Source organism: Simochromis diagramma, unplaced genomic scaffold (genome assembly GCF_900408965.1).
Source record: "Simochromis diagramma unplaced genomic scaffold, fSimDia1.1 OVJJ01000636.1, whole genome shotgun sequence".
In the NCBI taxonomy this organism is placed as follows: domain Eukaryota; kingdom Metazoa; phylum Chordata; class Actinopteri; order Cichliformes; family Cichlidae; genus Simochromis; species Simochromis diagramma.
This window is the reverse complement of record NW_024387022.1, coordinates 128162-133075: the sequence shown is the minus strand read 5'-3', so window position 1 is coordinate 133075 and position 4914 is coordinate 128162. Positions and strand designations below refer to the sequence as shown.

The window sequence follows — 4914 nt, the reverse complement described above, 5'->3', positions numbered from 1 at the left end:
TACAATACTAAAATAATTTATAATCTAAACTTGGGAAACTCAAATAAAATATTGATTAAAAACGGTTACAACTTGAATTTATAAAAAGCCACTTTGTAAAAATTATGTTATATACACATGTGGTGGTTCAGACATTTCTAAAACAAGGCAAATAATTCTTATGTGTACTGCCTTACCAGGGTGTTTAATATAAATTTAATGATGCACATAAACAAAACTAAAAATATACAACTAAGTGATATCAATCGTTTGGAATAACCAATAGTAATAGAGCTATTCACATGTTATGTGATGTTAGTTAGCCACTGTAGCTAGCAGCCAAATGGCTCGGTAGCTAGCTAGCTAGCATTATACTCACCTTCATGTCTAACTGCTGACGTCGTTGGCTTAGTGCAATCTAGATCATCCAGTCTCTGCTTTTTGTATCTCTTCGAACGTGTGCTAACTGTGTAAGTCGCAGACACACACAAATTTTTATCTTCTGCTCCATCCATGGCGCAGCAACTTGAACGAGCGCCTTCAGTGTGTCTGTTCGTGCCCCTTTGGCTTGACCTTCCAGAGCCTTCCACTGCCTGTCGCGCTCTGAGAGGAGGGGCTTTCCTTAATAAAGTTAACTGTGATTGGATGGTTGTATAAGCTCCTCTGCGTTTAAATTAAATTTGTTTTCTCTCCCTTTGGCAGCAGAACATTTTTTTTAGCATGAATCCAGCGTGTTAGATCTACATAACAAAGTCGGAGATACATTATAACAGGTGAGACAATCCTCTTTTTTGCATGGGACTATTTTTGATTATAGGGCTTGTTTTATATAGCATGTGAAGTTCTTTAACTCTGAACCAATTTGCACTAGACTCCCATAGAGTATTTTACGGTGTTTCGAGGTGATAATAAAATAAATTACTCATTTTTTTCCACCAGAATGTCTTTGGGAATGAGATTGCGCACCAGAATAGAAGGAAAACAAACTAAATATAAGGCACTAAGGCTCATTAAATGGCTGCAGAAGAAACACCTGCTAAAAAAGAAGCTTAGATGTCCTGTTTGTCACCATAAGATGAAAATGATTTCCGTGGTGAAGAAAGACCAATATATGTGGTATGTATAATGCATGATAATGTAGTGCATGTAGTAAATATAACAAAATATTTTGGTTATCAATGCAAGAGGGAGCATTAACCTCTTTTCATTATTATTTTCTTCATACTTAATTTTGTGATTATCTTTTCAATTAATGCTCTTGTTTAAGGGTCCATTTCTTTACTTAACTCATTGATATGTTCTCAGGTGCTGCAAAAGAGCAAGTCATAGGAAAGTTTCCAGAACAATTAGAACTGGCTCCCTCTTTGAGAAATCAAAAACATCTCTTTTCAGTTGGATGAAGTTCATTTACAGGTATATGTAGATGTAGACATTAATAGCAATGCACCTTTCATAATTGAACACCAATACGAGACTTGTGAAATAAAATTAGGGCCTCAGTAAGTAATAATTGCCTCAATTTCTATCACAGATTTTCACAAGGGCTCAGGCTCAGACAAATAGATATGATCGATGATGAAGTGGCTGGCAGCTCCAGAACACTAAGTAGCATGGTAAGACACATTCGACATGTTTGTATACGTGCAATTAAAAGACACAGAATAAACAATGGACACCGTCTTGGTGGTGACAGAGAATTTGTGGTTATAGATGAAAGCTGTCTCCGTCATCAGCAAAAGGTTGGTAAACTCTCAGACAGGTTTGTTAGAATCAATGCAGATCTGAATGTGTCCTCTAAACATGGAAACCTTTACCATAAGTAAACAAAATTAGTAGAAGCAACCATCTTTTTGAATGTTTCTTTGTAGATATTTAATTTTATTCTTTTTAATTTTAATTCTGTTTAATTTTATTCTTTTTGTTTTCAGTATGCACGTGGACGCTTTGGAAATGCATGGAAAAGGAAGAAATGGGTATTTGGAATGATGGGAATTAAAGACAAAAGGCGAAGGCTCGTGTTAAAACTTGTTGAAAAACGATCAAGGCGCCACCTTGTTCCTCTGATCAGACAGCATGTTAAGTTGGGTAGTGCCATTATCAGTGATGAGTGGAGAGCCTACAAGAATGTTTTGACAAACATAGGGTACAGACATTACACTGTAAATCACAGCAGGTGGTTTGTAGATCCTCAATCTGGCAGTCATACACAGCATATCGAAAGGGCTTGGATGACCATCAAATTCAAATTCAAATTCAAATTTCAAATTCAAATTCAATTTTTTTTATTTGTCACGTACACAGTCATACACAGTACGATATGTAGTGAAATGCTTGGACAACTGCTCGTGACCTAAAGAAAACAAAAAGGAAAAGGCTATGAATAAGATAGGAAATAAATATGAAAAATTAAAAAGGGTAAATTTAACTAGGAAGGAATAAAATATAAATTAAGGTTAAAAATGAAATAACTGTACAACACAAATTAGAATGAAGGGTAAATTTAACTGGGAAGAATAAGATAAATATATAAATTAAAGTTGAAAATAAAATAACTGTACAACAAAATACACAATACACAATATAGAACTATACAAGAATGTATGAAGAAATCTAAATCTAAATAAATATATACACAATAACAGCAGCTGTACAAGTATTAACCGGAAATGAAGAATATAGTGACCAGTGTTGTGCAAAAACAAAGTCCAGAAAGTCCAGTGTGTGTGTAAGAACTGTATGTGTGGGTCAGTACTGTGTGGTGGTGTGATTGAGAGACCGTATCGCCTGCGGGAAGAAGCTCCTCCTCAGTCTCTCTGTGTTGGTCTTCAGGGAGCGGAATCGCTTTCCTGACCTCAACAGAGAGAACAGTCTGTTGTTGGGATGGCTGAGGTCCTTCACGATCTTCCTGGCCTTGGTCCAGCACCGCCTGCTGTAGATTGAGTGCAGGTCAGGGAGCTCGGAGCGGATGGTGCGCTCAGCTGACCGCACAACCCTCTGTAGAGCTCGTCTGTCCTGCATGGTGCTGTTCCCGAACCAGGTTAAGATGTTTCCCGCCAGGATGCTCTCTATGGTGCACGAGTAAAAGTTCCTGAGCACCTTGGAGGGCAGTTGGAAGTCTCTCAAGCGTCTGAGGTGGTAGAGACGCTGTCGGGCCTTTTTCACCACGGTGTTGATGTGACAGGACCATGACAGGTCCTGCGTGATGTGAACTCCGAGGTATTTGAAGCTGTCCACTCTCTCCACTGGGCTCGTTGATGACGGGGGTCTGGTAGTTCCTCTCCTGCTTAGTGCTGAAGTCCACTATCAGCTCCTTTGTCTTACTGACGTTTAGAAGGAGGTTGTTCCTCTGGCACCAGTTCTCCAGATTCCTAATCTCCTTCAGGTAGGCCGTCTCGTTGTTATCAGAGATCAGGCCCACCACGACAGTGTCGTCAGCAAAGGACATGTCCGTAGACTAAGAGAAAATCGCACTGAGAAGTTGCTGGAGGAACACCTGATGGTTCTTGAGTGGTCATCTTGGCTTGGTTCGCGACACCCTGATGGACCACTGGGACGCTTATTTAAGGACATACAAAAAATATTTCCAGTTTGAACCAGTCTGGCATGAACTTTTTTTGGAGTGGGTGACTGTTTGGTGTTTTAAAAAACACATTTAATGTTACATGTGTTACTCTTACAATACATTGCCATTTTTGACAGTAGTTAAATGTTATTTCAAGCACTGATTGTAATTTAGGTCTAAGTGTTATAAATGGTGACATTATACATTTAAGACTCACTTTTGGCAATTATAAATGTTTATTAGTGATTAATAAATGGTGTTATGCTTTACACTTTACAATAAGGCTCCCATTTGGCATTTATAAATGTTTATTAGTCCTTAATAAATGTTGACATGTTTTAAACTTTACAACAAAACTCTCTTTTGTCATTTATAATGTTTAGTAGTCATTAATAAATGGTGTTATGCTTTACACTTTACAATAAGGCTCCCATTTGGCATTTATAAATATTTATTATTCATTAATAAATGGTTTTATGCTTTACACTTTACAATAAGGCTCCCATCTGGTATTTATAAATATTTATTATTCATTAATAAATGGTTTTATGCTTTACACTTTACAACAAAGCTCCGATTGATAGTTGTGGATATTTATAATGCATTTCTGAAGTACAATTTTATATGATAAAAAATATGTTTACAAATGCTGATTGTGCTTACAGGATAGTAACTTAGTCTGAAATGTTTAATATAGCAACTCTAGATGAAATATATAGGTGAACACATTTGGCTCACTATTTGGCAAGAAACCGGTCAGTTTTTTTCCTCTTTCTCACCCTTAACTAATGCATAATAAACCATTAATAATGGTTTATAAAGCATTTACAGATTAATTAATAATATAGCTATAAACTATTTATTAGCATCTATAAGGGGAGCCTTATTGTAAAGTGGTACCACAATAGGATAAAAATAGAATACAAATACAAATGCTATATACAACTGAGTAAGAATACAACGATGACAGAAAGGATTATTGCACTTAGTATTATTGCATATGTATGGATGTGTGTGTTTGATCAGTTAAAGTTTTTATTATGGAGTCTGACAGCAGTGGGGAGGAAAGACCTGCGAAATCTCTCCGTCCCACACCGTGGGTGCCGCATTCTCCCACTGAAGGAGCTGCTCAGTGCTGTCACAGTCTGCTGCATGGGGTGGGAGATGTTGTCCAACAGTGATGACAGCTTAGCCACCATTCTCCTGTCACTCACCACCTCCACTGGGTCCAGAGGGCATCCAAGAACAGAGCTGGCCCTTCGGATCACCCTGTTCAGTCTCTTCCTGTCCCCAGCAGAGATGCTGCCGCCCCAGCAGACCACACCATAAAAGATAGCAGAAGCCACAACAGAGTCATAGAAGGTCTTCAGGAG

The 4914-nt window shown here is 37.9% G+C and overlaps 1 long non-coding RNA gene across 2 annotated transcripts; it reads left to right on the top strand.

Annotated features, from left to right (window-relative positions):
- Positions 1 to 691: 691 nt before the first annotated feature.
- Positions 692 to 1593, top strand: LOC120739411. Of its 2 annotated transcripts, none has more exons than XR_005697204.1 (3): positions 692 to 752; positions 919 to 1095; positions 1285 to 1583. It is a non-coding gene; the product is annotated as an uncharacterized LOC120739411 (long non-coding RNA). The 2 variants fall into 2 exon arrangements; XR_005697205.1 differs by lacking the exon at positions 692 to 752 and having other exon boundaries at positions 797 to 1095; positions 1285 to 1392; positions 1511 to 1593.
- Positions 1594 to 4914: the final 3321 nt, after the last annotated feature.